At 38.0% G+C, this 22,646-nt stretch overlaps 1 pseudogene; it reads left to right on the plus strand.

Annotated features, from left to right (window-relative positions):
* Positions 1 to 261: 261 nt before the first annotated feature.
* On the plus strand, positions 262 to 21,220 carry LOC114034423 (annotated as a pseudogene).
* Positions 21,221 to 22,646: the final 1,426 nt, after the last annotated feature.

The raw sequence follows: 22,646 nt of genomic DNA on the forward strand, positions 1-22,646 counted from the left end.
CCCAACTTATTCCGCCAGTCTGTGCTCTCCTATTGGCTCAGTAATTTCCTTGCTGTTGCCGCTTCAGTCTCTGCCAGCACACACTCTGCCCCTGATCCTACCCCAGTATTCTGTGAGAACGAGCAGAAAAACCTCAACTCTGCCCATTGCCTTGTGGAGAAAGGGGCTGTATGAGAAAGTAGAAGCATGTTGTGCCTGCCTGCTTCTATAGCATTCAGCTGGAGAACTAAAGAACAGAGGGTAATGGGGCAGGGTGCTAGCATGGGTATGGGACTGCACCAGGCTTGTAGGAAAGGGGACAGGCATCCAGCTGGGGCCAGTTCTGTCCCCTCCAGAAGTCACTTGGGGCTTGAGCTAAAGTTAATGAAAAGTAAATTCTCCAACATAGGAAGAGGCAGAGATAGATTTGAAGCCTAGTCCCCAGAAAATGTTATTACAGAAGAAAGAGTCAGAAAGCGGGCAATAGAATTATAGTGCAGGGAGTTCATAAGAAAAGAGACAACCCACACAGAGATAGCCTTTAATAAACTTTATTACTACTCACAAGAAAAGTAACAGCTATCAGGGATTGTTTCAGTGTATGGCCTCATTGCCTGAGGCGAACAGCAGACAGTAGGAGTAGGGGTGGTTGGTTGGTACCCATTCTCAGTTTGAAGATCCAATTGTCCCTACAGGTGTTGCAGTCTTTTCCTCCTCAGCAGAGTTCAAACTAATATAGTGTTTTAGACAAAGGGCAGCATGATACCAATAGGAGACTGTCTTGTTATTTATAGGGCCAGTAAAGTAAGAGTATTTTCTAAAAGGCCTAGAAAGAAGGAAGACTAAAGGGCAAAGATGTAGGAAATGGCACCTAATGATACCATTCCAGCAAAAGGCTGAAAAAAGCTAATGACCAGTCTCTAGATTTATTAGTCTTGGCTTACCTCCATCCTGGGGCACAGAGGCCATATCAGTCAAGCTGATTTTTACTGGTTGACAATTCACACCCCAGTCCCAGCATTCAGTCTGGGTTGTGTATAAGATGGACCATGATAGAATTAGTGAACTGGTGCTGGATAGCACAGGCAAGAGTTCAATATTGTTGGCTCTGCAACCACATACTTGGAGAAAAAACACAAAAGCAAGAGAATTCTCTCAAAAAGTGGAAGCACATTCAAGATGCCATCTGGGTCTGGTTACCTCCACAATTTAGTGATGGCCAGAACTGAAGATTGAATAGAGGGGCAGCTAGGTGGGGCAGTGGATAGAGCACTGGCCCTGGATTCAAGAGGACCTGAGTTCAAATCCAGCCTCAGACACATAACACTTACTAGCTGTGTGACCCTGGGCAAGTCAATTAACCTCATTGCCTAGCCAAAAAAAAAAAAAAAAAAAAAAGATCGAATAGAAAATCACACACGTCAGCAGAAACAATTTGAATTGAGTCAGAGCATCTCAGTCAGTTACCTTCCAGTTTCCAATGTTACCTGAGGAAAAGAAGGGTGCAGGTCAGAGTCTACCATTCTCCTCTCTACCAGTTCACATTCTCTCTTCTAGGTTTCTTTCCCACCATCCTATAAGCGAACCGCGCACTGTGTAAGATCTACAATGTCCTCCTAGTCCTCTGGCACTCTATCTCAACTGGGGCCCATTCATTTCTACTATCTGGTTTCTACCATATTGTTTTCCTGCCTCATCTGCAGACCCTACTACTTCTTTGACAACTGTTTGGGTTAATTGTAAAGTCCCATTCTTTCAATGGCTTAAATAAGTACATGTTAACTTCTTAAGCCACAAGCAAATGAATTGAGGGTCTATGATGCTTTGAAGCCTTAGCTCTTTCTTAGTCCTCAAACTGATCCTCTTAAATTCAATGTCTCTGAAAATTATTTCTTCACATATACTTTATTATAGAGCATTTTTTGTTTTTGTTTTTGAAAATAAGAGTAATATTTCTCCCTCTTCCAATCACCAAACTATTAACCTATGAAAGGAACAGCACCTTTATAAGGTGATTTAAACTTTTTTATTAATTAAAAATCCATTTTCTGCTCTTTTTGGCAACCCAAATCGTCATATACCATTTGAAAACTGTTTCTTTATACATAGATTTGACAAGTTTTTAGTTCAACAAAAATTCTTTTCCTACACATTTTAAGCCAACCAAACTGCTCACCTGTGAGAGGGGCATTACCTTAAATTCTTACCAAGGTGGTTTATTTCTTCTCATTTTCACAAAAATGCTTTTTTTTCCCCATTTCAGTGGTCATATGGCTCACATCTTAAAAGGGCAGCACCTTGCATAAGTCTATACAAAATATACACAAAGTATATATATACACAAGGCAATACAGTATATTTTATATTATATATTTTAGTATATATTTTAGTATGTACACACACACACACATATATATATACATATATATATTACCTTGTATGTGTGTATATATGTATATATACACATATACAAGGTAATTATATATATATACAAGGTGATATATATATACACACACACATACAAGGTAATATATATACATATACAAGATTTATATATATATATATATATATATATATACACACACATACCAGGTAATTTTAGTGGCAGAAAGGAAGGGAGCTGGAAGGATCAGAAAAGGTCTCCTGTAGGAGGTGGTGCTTGAACTGAGCTTTGAAGGAAGCTAGAGATTCTAAAAGGCAGAGGTGAGGAGGAAGGAATTCCAAAAATGGGGGACAAACCTGTGCAAAGGCATGGAGACAAAAGATGAAATGTGTGGGAGCAACAGCAAGACTTCATATGGTTCAACCTAAGTGTCTTATTTGACCATAGAATGCATGGAAGGGAGTCATGTATAAGACTGGAAAGTTGGTTGGCTGAAACCAAGTTGTGAAAGACTTTAAATGTAAAAGAGAAGAATTTGCATGTGATCCTAGGAAGCCACCAGAGCTTATTGATTGGGAAGGTGGGGGGGTGGGGTAGGAGAAGAAGGGAGTGGCATGGCTATACCTGTGCTTTATGTATATCACTTTGGCAGCTATGGAATCATAAGGTCATAGAACTGGACCTGGAAGAAAGGCCATCAAACCTTATTTTACAGATGAGAAAAATGAAGCACAGGGAGATAATGTAACTGGCTCAGCATCAGAAAGGTCGTAAGCATCTGTGGAATGTGGATCAGAGAAGGAAGAGACTTGAGGTAGGGAGACCAGTCAGTAGGCTAATGCAATGGTACAAGAGCTGATGATACCCTGAAGTAGGTAGGTGACTATAGATGGGAGAGGAGGCAATAGATGGGGAAAATGTGGTAGAGGTAGAGCCAACAAGACTTGACAATTGATTTCATATGTGGCTTGAGTGAGGAGTCAAGGATATGGCAGTGCCTTCAATAGAAATAGAGAAGTTCAGAAGAGTCATGAGTCCAGGTGGGGAATGATAACGAGTTCTATTTTGGACACGTTGAAATGTCCAATAAACAATTAATGATGTAGGAAGAGACTTGAAGTGTGGGAGAGAGGATAGCTCTGGGAACCATCTACGTAGAGATGATAATTAAACCCACAAGAATTTATAAGAACTTGAAGATAGAGAATGTAGAAGAAGAGGTCATCTATGATAGAGCAAAGAGCATGAATGACTATTTATAACTTTAATTAGGTATTATCTCATGGGATCAAAGATTCAGTGTCTTTTTAAAAAAAACAAAACCTGTTTCTTTTTAAACCTAAGAGGAGGTGAAGGAAGAAATACATTTGGTAGCAGAAGAGGGACACAAGAATATATTTTGCATTGATAGAATGTTCAACTTTTAGGGAAGAATTTTTATATCGTCATCTCACATAATTCTTTAATTTTTCAAAATAATTTTTATGGAATATGTATTAATTGCTCTTTAAACATTTGACAGAATTCATTTATAAATCCATCTAGACCATTTTTTCCTTTTGGTAGATCAATTATGGTTTGCTTGATTTATTTTTTTTCTGAAATTGAATTATTTAAGATCTCCATTCCTCATTTGGTTAATCTGGAAATTTGATATTTTTATAATCTTTTTGCCCCTCATGTCACCCTTATGAGTTAGTAAACCAGATTTTCTTATTCTCATTTGATAGATGAAGAAATGGAATTGCAGAAAGATTAAATGAGTTTCCCTTACAATGTTGTTGCCCAAGGTAATGGTAGCCTCTGTGGCTCAAACTCAAAATAGTGCTTCCCTATATGCAAGGTAGCGCACCTGGTCATTGCCCTGGAACCCATGGGCTCCTGATCACACCAATGGGATGTTCAAGGAGTGGGCAGTTGTAGCCACTCAGTGGCCCAAGTAGAGATGTAAGAAATCTCAGAATTGAAGACTGTACAACCTGGCCCCCAGCACAAGAAATTTCACTGTTCTGTGATCAATGTGACTCACCTGAATATTTTCTTAGTTAACTAGATGAACCAGGGTCATGGAAAAATATGACTTTTATGTCTGCCTGGGATTGAGTATGAACTTGAGCATTTTCTTTGGAGGACAGTTTCATCTTTGAAAAGAAGGATCTAATGAAACTAGCCAGAGAAGAGCAATGTCAATTTTTAATGTTTTCATTATATTCATGACTCTTCTGAACTTCTCTATTTCTATTGAAGACACCACCATACTTCTAGCCACCTAGGTTTGCAACCTCAATGTTATCCTTGACTCCTTACTCAACCCACATATGAAATCAATGTTAATGAGAGCAAGTTATCTATGCATAAGTACTGAATTTGTTGTTGGGAAACCTGATTCCTCAATATGGGAAGTAGGCTTCCAAGTTCTCATATTCATCACCTCAACTCTGAGTACTCTGGGGACAATTCTATTTTTTACTTTAGTATAGGGTTCCCCCTACCCCAAAAGAGGGAAATTTAGAAAGATACCCAAAGTACATACATGAATTTGGTATATACAGGTCCTTTATTCCAACACCAAAAAGAAAATGCTAAGTACAAAAAAAATTATAGCATGAATTACAGAATGCTTAGAATAGAATTCACTAACTTAGCATTACTAGTGAAATCAGTTGGACTGGTCAATGGAAGAAGTTAAGGTAGACAACCTTATTGCTTTCGTATTCTCATCAATTATATTAGTGATTCCATTGGAAAGCAAATATTCAAACCTCATTGTGACAGTTTTTGCAAGGCTGCTAACTTGCCATTTCACCCAAGAATAGTCTAACATTGATCTTCTCCTTGGTGGTATTTTTTCTTTATGATACCAACTCTTCTCTTTGCTCCAGCCCACTCTTTCCTCTATTGAACCATTCTTTCCTGGCACTGATTGAACTACCTGATGCAAGCATTCCCCTTTACTGTCAGCTACTGTTTCTTCAAGGGATACCACTACAGTTACCTTGCCAGGAGCTGTTGCTGATACTGAGACCAACAGGCCTCCAAGCTTTTGCTTTTCTCAGAAGGCCTAGTACCAAAGGAAAGAAGACACAAAAGCAAGGCAGCTCCATTCTATGAATTGTCTTGGTTAGGAGGACATGTGTACATGTTGCATGGCACGGTTAGGTCAAGGCATCACCTCCTAGTCTTCCAGATAGCTCAAAGAGTTGTCCTCATGCTTTGAAGCCATAAAGAAAGTAATCTAGAGGAAGGGGCGGCCCTTTTAATGTATCCATTGAGTTCTGATCCAGACATAGGTCACATACATCAGAAGCCACACCAACGTCAAGCTTCCATGTCCACAAGGAATAGTGACTGAGCATACTGCAAAAGGGAAGGGAACACCTGCTACCCATATCTTAAAAAGTGGTTGGGATGAGCTGGCCAGCCAAGGAGCAGGTGAGGTGGTTGATTTTGCTATTTATTAATTTGTAACAGCCACATTAGTGACTCCATTAGGAGTTCTTAATGTTCCAATAAATGCCATCCTTTCATCATTGTTGTTTGTCCTTTGTTCTCAAAGAGGACCAATGATATCACAAAGGTGATATCTTAATTTGCAAATGAATTGGTTTAAGTGAGGCAGAGCTGTGCAAAGTCATTAGCTTTCATCATGCTTTCTAAATGAAAGACTTCATCTTTATGGGGGGAAAATGGATATTAAGTATTTTAGTGTCTTCTGTTATGGAAAGTCATACACCAAAAAAGAAAGAGTTAGAATCCTTGAATGAGATGTCTCATAAGCTAGGGAATTTAGCTTTTATGTTCTTCTGACTTTGAGAATAATTTTTGTGGTGGATCTTCTATGTGAACAGACAAACACACTTGTTTACATAACAATCTGTTATTTAATTGAAATACTTTCTGACTCTTGTGTTCAAGGTCTAGGCATGGCTATTAAAAAAACTTTTGCAAGACAGCTTATGCTGAGGCTCTTCCTGTCCTGGATTCTGTTGCTAAGCCTTAAACTCTGGGCAGGTACACACATCAATTATTTAAACAGGGACCTGGACATATTTAATCCATTTATAGTGACTCCAATACATTGTATATTTTTCCACTAAGTCTATTTTAACTTGTTCAGCTATTGTTTTTAAAGAGTGGCAAAACATGCCTGTTGATGACATTATTGGCACTGAGTGGCTTCCTTACAATCATTTTGGGAATTTTTTTTATGGCATGCCGTTAAAGATGTCAGCTTTAGTCTAGCAAGTTTCTTTCTGAAAAGATAAAAAAGTAGTGAATGGCAATCTGTCCAATTTCTATGAAGTCTTTCATAATAATAAAGGAATCTTAACCTGCAGAAGTGGACAACAAACTAGTGGAAAACTCTTTAAAATAAATGGAAATTTTACATCTATTTTGAAACTGGATCTCACTTTTAAAAGGGTGATTTTTATAATCCTACTTTCTTGCTGTAAAATGAGCTTTTTGAAAAGAGAGATTGCTATTTTAAATTCTGTCCAATCACAATCTTTCTTTAAAATGGTTTCCCTAACTTGGACCAAGAAGAATAATGCCTTTATTTTTCTTATATGCAAAGTACCAGATAATTTACTAAAATGATCCTAGGATGATTGGTTTTGGTTGCTATTAACATTATATAATTATTTTTAACTTCATAAAAAATTATTGAATGACAATTTTCATTATAAAAATAAAATGCCTTATTTATTACAAAAAAAGAAAGAAATTAAGAGACTTCTCCAAGGACACAAAGTTTGAGTCACTAAATTCCTGGTCTTACTTCCACTAATCCACACTCCTTTTCTACTCTCTCCCCAACTCTCCTTTTTTACCATTAAATTCTTGTTAATGATACTGATATTAATGGTTGATGATGTTTCAATTTTTTTTTGGAGAGTAGAAAAGTAGGAAATTTTTTCTCTAGATTTCATTGAAAACCTTTGCCAGGTTTTTTTTTTTATAATTTGAAACATCAGATTTTTATTTTGGAATATCCTCCCCAGAATATTTGGTAAGATTTTTGTGAGATTTCAAGGAAAAGTTTTAACACCAGGCTTGGGCACATTGTCTCCTCTGCCAAAATTCACTTCCTTTCCTCAGTTTTGGAAGGAAATTGAAACCATGGTACTTGTTCATTGAAAACCTTAGGCTGCTCCCCAGAAAACCAATGCAAAGAAAAACTCATGAGAGAAAAGTAATTTCTTGGCAGAGATCTTGATAACATTTTGCTCTAGGTTCAATCAGGCATGTTCTCTATTGTAACCTTTGCAAAATGTCACCTTGTTTGCAAGCAGAAGCTGGCCTCCCATTAAAAAGCTCGCAATTCAAACTCCTGAATCTGTTTTTTAATTCTCATCCAGATTTTGAGATTTTTCTCTGCAGGAGCCAACTACAATTCCTTTGCTACAGTGTTTGGAACTCATTTTTTAAAGTGCCTGGAGTTGATGGGGTTTGGAGTCAATTGGCCCCTAAGAGTTACTATTGGGAAAACCCCAATGAACTTTATTTTGCTTCCAGAGGGGAAAAATATTTATTCCAATTGGAATATAGGTTGATTGTCAATATTTAACTTTATTGTATAGATCTTTGCTGCAAAGAATGACTATTTTCCAGACTATGATGATAGATAGATAGAGAACCCCATAGAATTAATTTATAGATATACATCATCTATAGAACTCATCTATCAGTATCCATGTGCTGGATGGACACTGAAAATGGACAATGCATTGAGCCCATAATTCAACAAACAGGAGGAGAAAAACAGGCTAAATTACTTTTGGGAAATTGCAAATGATTCAGTTTAAGAGGAGAGCAACCAATCATAAGGATATGTGGGGATTATGTGGTACCCATGCGCCATACTAGAGGCTATTATAGTCCAGGGGTTGCAGGATCTCTCCCACAAATAGACCCTAGTTCTGGGTTCTTGTAGGTACTAAACCAAGGCCTCCCATGTGGTGAGTGATAGACATCCCCATGGATAAAAAATCATCCCCTTCCCAAGTTTGACTTGCTTTTGCCTCAAGGACTTATTGCTAGTAGGTCTAGGGGTATGTATATCTCTACAGTGGGGTATAGTAGAGGACTAGCACCTCTGGTGTGAGGGCTTGCCCAGCACTTTTCAGGGATGTTCATCCACCTTTGGTGTCTACCTGGAACTCAACTTTCATAAGTGGCTCCAAGAAGTTGTAGCATGCTCAGCAGCCACACCTGGTAAAACTGTCTTGGCAGATGGGCTAAACCAGGTTGAGGATAATCAATGGGCCTCAGACCTTTGGGTGAGTTAGTGGGGTGTCTACTCCAAGCATGCAAAGATTTCCCCTGGTGGAATGGGCAGATGAGAAAAATTTGTTTCAATGGCCATGAAGGCAGCTAAAGCAGGAACTGTGTGGTGTTTAGAGCTTACTCAGACACCAAAGATGCCAAGGTCATCCACTGTAGCCTGAGCCATTGCCAGTCACCTTGACTTTTGTCTTGCCACTGGACTTCAATGACTCTGGAAGAGAGAGTTAGGGTGATGACTTTCTGCAACTCTGCTTCACTTAAGTCCAATTCCAGGCAAATCAAGAAATCACCCTGTGATATCATTGGTCCCCTTTAAAAATGAAGGACAAACAAAAACATATCTCTATAGTATTCTTTTCCTGCTTAGAAACTCTCATGTTTATGAAAACTTATGCTTGCCTAGGAGAATGATTATTACACTCCATTATTGACTCCATTTCATGTGGGTCTTCTGAATGGAATGTCTCCTCTTCCTTCATATCTTAGCTACACTGAAGCAGGATTGTCTTCTGTGCCTTTAAAGAGATCCAAACCTCTCTCCTAATCTCTACTCAGGCTAGCATTAATTATACCAGATGAGGATTTAGTAGCCATTGGAATTTCTTTTGCATAAAGGGGAATAAAATATAACAATGAAAAGAGATGGAGTCAGGAGGACCTGCATTCAAATCTGATCTCAGACATACAACACAAGACACTTACTAGTTGTGTGACCCTGGATAAGTCACTTAACCCTGATTGCTTAGCAAAAAGCAAAATAAATAAATAAATAAACATATTATGAAAAGAGAGTGAGAAGCATGGATGAGGGTTTGTTGGATGCTCATCAAGAGACAGAAACAGCTTCTCTTTCTTTTTACTTCCCCTTCAGAGAAAGGGAGGAGAGACAAAACTGTAATGAACTGGACAGTTAACGGGGACCTGCTTCCTTACCTGAAAAGGAGGAAAGAGAATAAGGAGTTGCTCCAATGTGGTGCTTGCATTGTTTCTCCAACATTGTCTTGGGAATCTCACAGCTCCAATCAGTCCACCTACTAATGCAGCCCAACAGTATTTTGGGAGGCAGTAGAGGGACAGTCCTCTGGAGACTGGACACACTGCTTGATCCTGGAGAATGAACTCTCCTCTTCTAACTTCTCTCCCTCTCATAATTCTCCAAAAATAAGTCCAGAAAAAAACATCACCACATTGGTGAACTCTAGGATACAGTCTGCTAGAGTCTCTTGTCTCCTTAGCAGTGCTAATTTGAACTAGGAGTTTAGGAATCCAGAGCCACAAAAAGTTTTAAAGACCTAAATTTTCACTGAAAAGTCCATTTTTTTTTCATACCAGTATTTTTCTGGTGTTGTGGTATGGATGTGAGAAATAGGTTACTAGTCTCTGAAAAATGAATGTCACTGAGGTCAATGGAAAGGCATATACTGGGTGTGAAAGGTTGCAACACATTACAAACAGAGAATTATGAATAAGTGGAGTAAAGAATGTCATCAAAGGCACAGCTCAAGTGCCAACTCCTATCTGAAGACTTCCTGGTTCTTCCCCAGTTATTAGAGCTCTCTTCTTCTTGAAATTACATTGCATTTACTTATCTGTGTGCTTGTAGTAGCTTCTCCCCACCCCAGAAGTAGAATGCAGGCTCTTTGGGGGAGGGGAATGTTTTTTGTTTTGTTTTGTCTTTGTATCCTTAGAGCCTAATACGGTTCTTTTCACATAGAGTGGGCATTTAATAAATGTTTGTTGAATAGGATTGAATCAAAGAAAGGTATAAGTGAAAAAAGGAAGAGTGAGGGTTAATTAATGGATAGTCCATGTGTTGATGTCAAGAGAAAACAAAAAGTGGAGGGCATGGACAATATTCTCACAAACTGGGCAAGAATACCAACATCAATAAAATCATAGATCCATTTGAGCATTTATGATTTCTAAGCTATAAGATCTTTGTTTTGTTAGAGATGTTGATTATTAAGTGAAAACCCTGTGATTTGGTTTCCCCCAAATGGATTTTCCATGCCCATTTCAAGTGATGGGTAAACTAGACTTGGCCTTAGAATTTAATAAGCAGAGCTGAAAAGCCATGAACTTAAAGGAATTTAGATTTTTTAAGTAACTGTTCTTAGTGCAAAGTGGCATGGGACACCATTATTCATAGTGAAGACAAGGAAACTGACTGCAAGGACAAAACAGGTAGAACATTTTTGCAATTCAGTTCATCCAACATAGTTCCAAAGAGGGCAACAGGCAATAGCACACACACACACAAAAGTGTATAAATGTAAAACTTGTAGAAATAGGGAAGTTGGGAAGTGTAGTTCTGTGGCAGCAGAAGTTACCAGTGTGTCCCTTGACATCAAATAACCTTCACTGCCACCTGGTGGGCGAGGGGAGGATAACTGAGCAGAAAGGTAGCCAAATTGGAAAAGTTGGAAATTGATGGTAACAAAAGGTTTTATATGGGCTCCAGAAATGTAACTGAGTAAGGTGAAGGAATCTAGAGTGTAGCAACAATTACAAGAAACAGTGTTGCGTAGTGGATAGAATGTTAAATTGGGAGTTGGGTAGATCTGGAATCAAATATCATTTCTGATACCAGCAGTATGAGCATGGACAAGTAAATCTTCATCTGTAAAATTGGGAAAATAATATCAATAGTACTTATTTCACAGGGTTGTTGTGAGGCTCAAAAAACTCTTCACAAACTCTAAGAGGTATAGGAGTGTCAGTTCTTATTATGAGGAGTGTCTTGCAAAGGAATGAACAGGGAGAGGAGTAGAGTGTGTGTGTGTGTGTGTGTGTGTGTGTTTGTGTGTGTAGGGGATAGGGAATTTGGACACTGAGAAGATGGACAGATTCCACAGAAAGATATCCAAGATGGCAAAAGGCCTTCTTGTGGTTGTCCGGTCATTTCAGTAATATCTGACTCTTCGAGACCCTATTTTGGGGTTTTCTTGGTAAAGATACTGGAGCAGTTTGTCATTTCTTTCTCCAGCTCATTTTACAAATGTGGAACTGAGGCAAGCAGGGTTAAGTCACTTGCTCAGGGTCACATAACTAGGAAGTATCTGAGGCCAGATTTGAATTCATGAAGATAAGTCTTCCTGATTCCAAACCTGGTAGTTGATCCCTTGTACCACATAGCCGCCTAGGGCCTTGAGTCCATGCTATATGAAGATCTGCTGGAGGAAGTGGAGGTGGGTGGCTTGGAGAAGAGTTGGCAGAGGGGGTTGGAATATAAAGGTTGTCTTCAAGTGTTTGAAGGGTTGTTGTTTTGTGTTGTATTGTTGTTGTGTACAAAAGGGATTTGACATGTTCTGTTTGGTCCCAGAGAGCAGACCAGGAATGATGAGTGGAAGCTGCAGAGGGGCAAGCTTAGGTTTCAGGTCAGGAAAACATCCCTAAGAATAAGAGGCTGCCACAGGTGACTGAGAGTTGTCTCTCCTTGGAGATCTTCGAGCCAAGGCTGGATGACTGCCGATTGGATGTGTTATAGTGCGGGCTCTTTTTCAGTTATGAATTGGTCTAGCAACTGACGTCCCTAACGACTCTAAAGCAAAGTGATCCCATGACTGTCTTGCTTTAAACAAGACTCAGGTCCATCTGCCTATGCAGAAAATGTTTTTGGACTTATTTCCTTTCCAATGCCCTTCCATGCTGGCTGCCTGTGTGTAATCTTTTGTTTTGTATAGGGCTTTCCCAGACATTATTATTGTTATTATAATTAACATCAAGAGAACAAGAGAGTGTAAATAGCTACCAACCCATATGCCTACTTTCCCGTCACTATAAATTTTTTTTTTAAAATAACCTACATATACATCAAAGGTATCCTGGATAAAGGTATGAGAAGGGAATAGTCAGGTTTTTGCTAAGAAGGAAGGAAGGAAGGAAGGAAGGAAGGAAGGAAGGAAGGAAGGAAGGAAGGAAAGAAGGAAGGAAGGAAGGAAAGAAGGAAAGAAGGGAGGGAGGAAGAATTTGTTAAGTGCCCACCATTTGCCGAGCACTGTGCCAAGTACTTTACAATTATTCTTTCATTTGATCCTCACAACAACCCTGGAAGGTACAAGCTAAGGCAGGCAGAGGTTAAGTGACTTGCCCAGGGTCACACAGTTAGTATGTGTCTGAGGTGGGATTTCAACTCAGGTATTCCTGACTATATGCCCAGTGCTCCAACAATCATGCAGGCTAGCTGTCTCTGATAATATTCTATAAGAAACCACGCATTTCAGTGCTGTACCAATTAAACTACCAAAAAATTATTTTATAGAGCTAGAAAAAATAATAACAAGATTCATCTGAAAGAACAAAAGGTCCAGAATATCAAGGGAACTAATGAAAAGAAATACTAGGGAAGGTGGCCTAGCCATACCAGATCCTAAATTGTATTATAAAGCAGCAGTCATCAAAACTATTGGTACTGGCTAAGAAATAGAGTGGTGGATCAGTGGAATAAGTTAAGGATGCAAGACACAGTAGTCAATGGCTATAGTAATCTACTTTTGATAAACCCAAAGACTCCAGCTTCTGGGATAAGAACTCACTATATGACAAAAACTGCTGGGACAACTGGAAAAGAACATGGCAGAAACTAGGCATAGACCAATATCTTACACCATATACCAAAATAAAGTCGAAATAGGTACATAATTTAAATATAAAGGCTAATACTATAAGCAAACTGGGAGAGCAAGGAATAGTTTACCTGTCAGATTTTGGAGAATGGAAGAATTTATGACCAAACAAGTGATAGAGAACATTATGAAATGCAAAATGGATAATTTTGATTATATTAAATTGAAAAGTTTTTGCACAAACAAAGCCAATGAAACCAAGATTAGGAAGGAAGCAGAAAAATGGGAAAGAATTTTTACAACTAGTGCCTCTGATAAGGGCCTCATTTCTAAAACATATAGAGAACTGGGTCAAATTTATAAGAATGCAAGTCATTCCCCAATTGATAAATAGTCAAAGGATATGAACAGGCAATTTTCAGAGGAAGAAATTAAAATCAAAGTCAATTATACTCATATGAAAAAATGCTCTAAATCAATATTGATTAGAGAAATGCAAATCAAAATGGCTCTGAGGTATCACATCACACCTATCAGATTTGCTAACATGACAAAAGAGGAAAATGATAAATGTTGGAGAAGATGTGGGAAAATTGGAACACTAATGCATTGTTGGTGGAGTTGTGAAATGATCCAACCATTTTGGAGAACAATTTGGAACTATGCCCATAGGGCTATAAAAATGTACATGCCCTTTGACCCAGCAACAGACCTTCTAGAGCTGTATTCCAAAAAGGTCATAAAAATGGGAAAAGAACCCACATGTACAAAAATATTTATAGCAGCTCTTTTTGTGGTAGCAAAAATTGGAAATTGAGAGGATGCCCATCAATTGGAGAATGGCTAAATGAGTTGTGGTATATGAATGTAATGGAATACTATTGTGCTATAAGAAATGATGAACAAGCAGACTTCAGAAAAACCTGGAAAGACTTGTATGAAGTGATGCTGAGTGAAATGAGCAGAACCAGGAAAACATTGTGCCATTAACAGTCACATTATGCATGACTAACTTTGATAGACTTAGCTCTTCACAGCAATGCAAGGATCTAAGACATTTCCAAGAGACTCATGATGGAAAGTGCTATCCACATCCAGAGAGGGAACTGCGGAGTCTGGATGCAGATTGAAGTATACTATTTGCTTTTTTTTTCTTCCATTTTATTTTTTTTCTTCTTTTTTTTGTGGTTCCTCCTATTAGTTCTAATTCTTCTTTATAGCACGACTAATGTGAAAATATGTTTAATATTGTATATGTAGAGCCTAAATCAGATTGAATACCGTCTTAGGGAGGTGGAAGGGGAGAGAGGGGGAGAAAATTGGGAACTCAAAAGCTTATGGAAGTGAATATTGAAAACTAAAAATTAATTAATTAATTAAAAATAAATTTTAAAAAAGAAACCACAAGTTTATGGTCTCACAATTGGTTGGATGTTGCAACAAACTCAATATCTCATTGTGCTTATTGTTTATTTTTGAGAAGAAAGCATTTGATTAGATAAAGTAAAAGACTTTGTTGCAAGCTATCCTCTACTGAGTTGCCTTAAATCTCTTTACAAAAATGGAAGCGTAAAGATAATTTTGTTCAATGACCCTTTGAATAGTAATAGTAATATCAAGGGAAATCTAAATAAGAAATATATGCTCATCAAAACCAATATTATGGAGGATTTTTTGCTCAGAATTCTAATTGAAAAGGAGATTCCCATAGATAGTAAGGTTCTCTACATGCTCCTGTTTGTAGATTATTTTATCAGCACATAATTATGCATTGATTTCATCAAGCCCTGGAACATTGCAGAGACTCCTAATTAAGATCCATAATCTCTCAAAAGAATTCAGCCTAACTATTCACCTAGAAAAAGTCAAGTGGATGAAGAATACCCATTGTTCATGAAATAGTGATTGGATAAACAGCCATATATCCTGAACAGTGCTATGGGTGTGGCTCTAAAGCAGCATCCTGGTAGTTCAAGTTTGATGTTGTGACAAAATGCAGTAGTCACTAAACCAAGGTGATTTACTTTGTTCAAACATAGCAAGAATATCTAGAAAGGATTTGGTACTATTTAGTTCCTCCAGACATGACTCTGTCAATATGTCATTAAGGTATGACAAATCTGGTAGTGTCAGGCACCCACCAAGTCTGAAAGGAACTTACTATACAGGGCTTGAACCTTCTATGCTCCGAGGCCTGGAAGTTGCATTAGGGAAGCTGGAGCCAATCAGGTTGCATGGGTGGGGGAAGTCAGAGAAACTGTGTCAGAAAAAATGTCAGTCCTATCACAGATAAACACTGAAAACGATCAGTGAATTGAGTCCAAAACTGAATAGGAGGAGGAGAGTAGGCTGGATTTCTTTTGAAGGAACAAAAGCCCATTTTTTAACACCAATATTCTATTGGTGATGTTACATGGTTGAGTCATAGAATACCACAGTCTCTGAAGAACTGAGGCTGAGAATCACCCTCAATGAGGACAATGGAGAGGTGCATGGTGGGTGTGAGCAGGATGTAACAGATTGCAAATGAAGAATTATGCAGAAAGAGTGATCGTCAGAGATGTCGTGTGGTGAGAGTGACAGATGGACACTTGGCAGACTCCATTGATATCCACACAATGTCAAGAGAAGAAGAAAAGGGACCCAGAACATTGGGTGGAACTATTGTGGCAGATTACTTAGAAGAAATGGACAAAGTGACACATTAGGGGCAGATCCTTTGGAGCACTGTTATAATTAATAACTATTTTTTTTCATTTGATTTTAAGAACAGTCCTATGAGGTAAGCAGGTCAGGTACAGTAAACATCATTAAGAAGGGAAATAGATACAAAGGAGTTAAAATAAATTGTTGAAGGTCACATATTATTTACAGTTAGAATTTATATGGCATTTTAAGGTATACAAAAAGTTCTTACACATGTTATCTCTTTTGATCCTCACAAGAAACCCAGAAGATAGGTGCTATTGTCATCCCCATTTTACAGTCAAGGAAACTGAGGCTGAGAGGGATTAAGCAACTTGCCTCCACACAGGTCTTCCTGACTTCAAGTCTAGTACTCCACCCATTAGACCCATAGTTAACTAATCTGTGGCAGCCACAGGTCTCCCATTTCTTGTCCAGGGCTAGTCAATAACACTATTATATGTCTTACATATCTGAGATTGTTCTTAATTCAAACCACACTCACACACACACACACATACACACACACACACACACACCTCTTCATACTCCTTCCATAAATGCATAAATAGTATGTGTTTCAAAGTTTGGGTTCTCCCTTAGGGGCCATTTCCTCCCTCTCTATGAAGAAATGTCCCATCACCAATAAGCAAATTTATGAAAGAAAGCTGTTTCCTTATAGTTTTCTCCCCTCTTTCCATCCACAGAGGACTATTTTTATTACAAAATATTTTAAAACCAAACATATTTCTCCAAATAAGCTCAAGGGATATGGTAAATTTATTTTCAATTCAATTTGTCAAACTGGACCCAGAAGAACCTAGAAGAACCTAGAAAACAGAGAATATAGCTAGAGGTTAAGACCCAAAAAAGAACTGTGGAGACATTCTCCTGGACAAGGGCGGCAGGCAGGCTTGGCCTGGTAACAAATGGGCCTTAGGAAAAGCATGTCTACAAGAGATCCTTTCTTACTGAGACAGTCTGTAACTCCACACAAGCAGCCCCTGAGATGATTTCTCCCTCATACAGAAGCCCAAGAGGCAGATATATCCAAGTACTGTGACACAACCCAAGCCTGGGAAAGACAGAATCCCCATGAGATTTTCTCAACCTAAAGCCTTATGGTTCCACTGGGAAACCCTGTCTCCTTTCTCTCTGCACCTCCACACTCAGTACCACTGGGAAACCTGATCAGGTTTCTGGGAAGGGGAGAAACAGAGGGCCCCAATTTTTTTTTAGCTGTGAGGGAACCTTTGAATAATCCTATTGTACTCCCCTCCTCTGCAGATTATTGCAAAACTACTTATGAGCTGGCAATTGACAATGAGAAAACAGAGCTAAACATAGCATTATAAAACTTTACCCTAAACTCAGTGCTAAGAACAGGCCACTGAGTAGTAAGCATGGAATTTTTTCCCCCCAAGATATGGAGGGTAAGGATAGGGAATGTGTAATACTGAGGCACAGTCCTTACTGAAGTCCCCCACCTTTGATTTTTTTTCTTTCTTTTTTATTAATTAATTCATTTTGAATTATAAACCATCACTTCCATAAGCTTTTGAGTCTTAAATTTTTCTCCCCCTCCCTCCCCACCTCCCTTTCTAAGATGGCGTGCAATCTAATATAGGCTATACATATACAATCCTATTAAACATATTTTCACATTAGTGATGTTGTAAGAATTAGAAGCAATAGGAGGAACCACGAGAAAGAGGAAACAAAACACAACAGAAGAAAAAAAAAAGCAAATAGGATGCTTCGATCTGCGTTCAAACTCTGTAGTTCTTTCTTCTTTGTGGATAATATTTTCCATCATGAGACCTTTGGAGATGTCTTAGATCTTGTATTGCTAAGAAGGGTTAAGTCATGGGGAAGCTAGGTGGCATAGTGGATAGAGCACTGGCCCTGAAGTCAGGAGGATCTGAGTTCAAATCTGGCCTCAGACCAAACACTTGACACTTACTAGCTGTGTGACCCTGGGCAAGTCACTTAACCCTAACTGCCTAAGCAAAAAAACAACAAAAAGAGAAGGGTTAAGTCTATCACTATTAGTCATTGCACAATGTTCTCCTGGTTCTGCTCATTTCACTCAGCATCACTTCATACAAGTCTTTCCAGGTTTTTCTGAAGTCTGCCCGTTCATCATTTCTTATAGCACAATAGTATTCCATTACATTCATATACCACAACTTGTTCAGCCATTCCCCAATTGATGGGCATCCCCTCGATTTCCAATTCTTTGCCACCACAAAAAGAGCTGCTATAAATATTTTTGTTCATGTGGGTCCTTTTCCCATTTTTATAATCTTTTTGGGATACAGCCCTAAAAGTGCCATTGCTGGGTCAAAGGGTATGCACATTTTTATAGTCCTTTGGGCATAGTTCTAAATTGGTCTCCAAAATGGTTGGATCATTTCACAACTCCATCAACAATGCAATAGTGTTCCAATTTTCCCACATCTTCTCCAACATTTATCATTTTCCTCTTTTGTCATGTTAACCAATCTGGTAGGTGTGAGGTGGTATCTCAGAGCCATTTTGATTTGCATTTCTCTAATCAATAGTGATTTAGAGCATTTTTTCATATGACTATAGATGGCTTTAATCTCTTCATCTGAGAAGTGCCTGTTCATATCCTTTGACCATTTATCAATTGGGGAATGACTTGTATTCTTATAAATTTGACTTAATTCTCTATGTATTTTAGAAATGAGGCCATTGTCAGAAAGACTGGTTGTAAAAATTCTTTCCTAATTTTCTACTTTCCTTCTAATCTTGCACCTTTGATTTTTTTATACTTTTCTTTTTATATAGCACTTTTTTTCCTATTAAACATTCCCCTCTGTCCTTCTATCCTCCTTCCCTACCCATTGAACCCTCCCTGATAACAAATAAAAACAATTCAACCAAATCAATAGACTTGTGCTGAGGGGAGGGAAGTATGTTCCATCATTAGCTCTCAAGGATGGAGATTGGTTGTTACATTTAATTAGAGCATGACCATCTTTTAGCATCATCATTGACATTGTTCTATTCATTGTATAGATTGTTTTCTTGGTTCTGCTTAATTCTCTCTGAATCAATTCATGCAAGTCTTTCTAAGCTTCTCTGAATTCCTCATATTCATTTTTTCTTAAGACACAATAATATTCTACCCCACACACTCACCCCAGCTTGCTTAGCCGTTGATAGGCACCCACTTTCTTTCTAGCTTTTTGTTGCCACAAGAAGTGCCCCTACAAATATTTTGATTTACTCAAAAGAATTTGTGAACTCATTGCTTTGGAAATTCCCTCCAAAGATGCAAGGCTCAATCCCATCCTTTGTGATTCTTGTCCATGTTTTCCATTAAGGTGGCCACAAAGTGTCTACTCAACATGCTAGGGGACTGCTTGAGCTTTCCCTGACATAAGAAGAATACGCTGACATATCATTCTTTATCCTGCCCATATGACCAGCCCCTCTATTCTTCCTATCACACATTTCTTAACAACATCATTTCCTCCTATTGTTCTAAGTCCCTCATTATTTATATATTCTAGCCTGTTCACCTTTCCCCAATGCATCTCTCTATTTTCTTCTGGGTGACATCTATCTTTAAATTTTCAGAAACTATTATATTCCATTTCTCATATTTATACAGCAACACCATTAAAATGGTGCATTAAAATGGTGGTGTTAAAATGATAAACCTTTATTTCTGGGGAAAATTTGTAGTCATTAAAGAGGGCTTACCATTCCTCAAAGACAACTTAGCCCTCTCTCCTCATTCCATTTAGCTTTGGGCTTAACTCATTGCTGATCTGTATTGTTTGTCTCAGTTCAGCATAGAAATAGACACACTCTCTAGGTGAAGCTTCACACCTTTAAATCATGAACACTTTCTCTAAGAAAAGAATTGGTAGACACTAGAAGGGTTGAGTGCCAAGTAACAGTCCTCCAAAAGAAATAGATTACATTTTAAAAAATAGGAAAAGACTTGTCAGGGTAAAATCAAAATTAGCAAAAAAGGAAGAAGAAAAAATAATTGTGAGAAAAAGATATGGCATATAATTGAAATAACTGAATCACAAACTACTGACATAAGTAATTGATAATTTAAAACTGGAAATGAACCACAGCATACACTGACACCAACCATTTTATAGAAAACTTCTTCCCTATGAAATTAAACTTTTGTATAATTTTATATAAAAGTTTAACTGGGGCAAATTGATTGCCACAACAAGAAAAATCAAAAGAGCCCAGAAAGCACCCGAGTCAGCAAATTTTCCAAAAAGAAAGAGATGGGGGCCGAAGTCAAGGCCAGCTGAGAATATTAACTCATTTGCAAAATCTTATGAAGAAAGATGGACAATTATGGGCATTATCATCTCTTAGAGCAGAGAGGGTAAAATCAATTTAAAGAAAGCTTGGCAAGAGATTCAACTGAGCAAAGTACTTCCAAGGGCATGTAAGGGCGAAAATTTAAGGAAGTCAACAAATAGAATAAAAATGGAAAAGATCTGCAAAGATTATTATAAATACTCTTTTTACTTGCTAGGGTCAATAGAAACACCACACTTGGACCCTAATTTCACAAGAAGTGCTTCAAGGGAAGGTAGAAAGGGCAATAAACAGAACAGATAGGAGAAGCAGCTGGATTGGACCAAATGACTATGTAGGAAATCCATGCTAGAGGCAATGTAAATGTGAGGTTGTTGAGGGACTGGTAAGAAAGTGTCTGAAGGGGGAGAAGAAACCAAAGGCACATAAAAATATCCCAGCCTTTATCATTACAAAAAAAAAATAGATGACTAAGAAAATGCTAATAATTGTGAAACTGTTTGCTCTTCTATATCTATAAAATCTTTATGGGAGTTATCTGCTCATGAATTGAAGGCATCTTTGATGAAGGCATTAATAGGGAACAAACAGGTTTTCACAAACTATTAAAAAATGGATCATATCTCAACATTTCCCAAGTGGCTAAAAAATATCAAGAATATAAGATCCCATTGTTTTTGTTGATTATGAAGCATTTTATTTGCTAGAGCATTATGTCATTAAAAGATTTTTTACAATACAATTTTTCAACCATACAGCAAAATTATTTCTTCCTTTTTGAAAGATATAACAATAGAAATAACCTTGTTTAGCAACTTTCTTGTCATAAACATCAGACAAGTCATGTGACAGAGAGATATGTGCTCACCAAAGGCGTTTACTTCTGTAATGGAAGAGATTCATAACAGAATCCAAGCTGAAGAGGGATTCTCCGGATGTTGAAGTTTTCCAGAAGATGCTCCTGTTTGTAGATGACATTGTGCTAGTTGCATAAAGCCCTGACACTTTTTTTTTTAAAAAGAATTCCATTTACACAGGAAAGACCAAATAGATTATGACGCATTTATATGGGCATTGCTGTGGATATGGCATGTAGGCCTTGGTACTCAGCCTCCTTTTCTCTCTCTGGGTTGACTTGCTCCCCCAATTTGTTCATGCTGGAAGTTTGGGGGTTTGCAGAAGAAGGTGACCATTCTGCTACAACTCACACTCAGAGTCCTAGGGGTGACCCTGCTGTGGTTACTTCAGAACTTTAGTTCCTGTGCCCTTACCAGTGTGCTTCCATTTAAATGAATCAGTCAGAGGGATATCATTTACTTTTTTTAAAATTACTTAATTTATTTTTAGTTTTCAACAATCACTTCCATAAGTTTTTGAGTTTTAAAGTTTATCTCTCTCCCTCTCCATTTTCCTCCCCAAGATGGCATTCAATCTGATATAGGCTCTACATATATATATTCCTATTAAACATTTTCATATTAGTCATATTGTAAAGAAGAATTAGAACCAATAGGAGGAACCACAAGAAAGAAGAAACAAAACAAAACAGAAGAAAAAAAAGAGAAAATAATATGCTTTGATCTGCATTCAAACTCCATAGTTCTTTCTCTGTATGTGGATAGTATTTTCCATCATGAGACCTTTGGAGATATCTTAGATCCTTGCATTGCTGAGAAGGTCTAAATCTATCAATATTAGTCATCGCACAATGTGACTGTTACTGTGCACAGTGTTCTCCTGGTTCTGCTCACTTCACTCAGCATCAGTCCATATAAGTCTTTCCAGGTTTTTCTGAAGTCTGCCTGCTCATCATGTATTATAGCACAGTAGTATTCTATTACATTCATATACCACAACTTGTTCAGTCATTCCCCAATTGATGGGCATCCCCTCAATGTCCAATTCTTTGCCACCACAGAAAGAACTGCTATAAATATTTTTGTACATGTGGGTTCTTTTCCCATTTTTACTATCTTTTGGGGATACAGCCCTAGAAGTGCTATTGCTGGGTACCATTTAATCATGAAATATTTACTCAACAGAATGCAAAGCAAAAATAATCATGACATAATAGTATACCTAGAAACCTGGGTCATACTCTCCCACCAATGCACTTGGTGTCTGTGGGAGAAAACAGGCACAAAATTACAGGAACCTAGCCAAGAGACACAAGAGCAGGGAAACCCACATTCCTAGTGCAACTCGTAACTCTGGATGCAGGGTATGATGTCACCGATCTCTTCAAAAAACAATCTATATCTCAAATTACCTGTTAGATGTTACAAGTTACCTACTTCTCCTTTGGTTGCTCCTTGAGTGGGCTCTAAAGTAGTGTTATACTGTTTTTTAGCCAGAAGAAGTTCCCCTAAGCCTGGGATCTGTAGAGATAGGTTATCTCTCTTGGCTAACTCTTGGCTGAA

This window comes from Vombatus ursinus, unplaced genomic scaffold, assembly GCF_900497805.2.
Source record: "Vombatus ursinus unplaced genomic scaffold, bare-nosed wombat genome assembly UNPS02008996.1, whole genome shotgun sequence".
Classification (NCBI taxonomy): Eukaryota; Metazoa; Chordata; class Mammalia; order Diprotodontia; family Vombatidae; genus Vombatus; species Vombatus ursinus.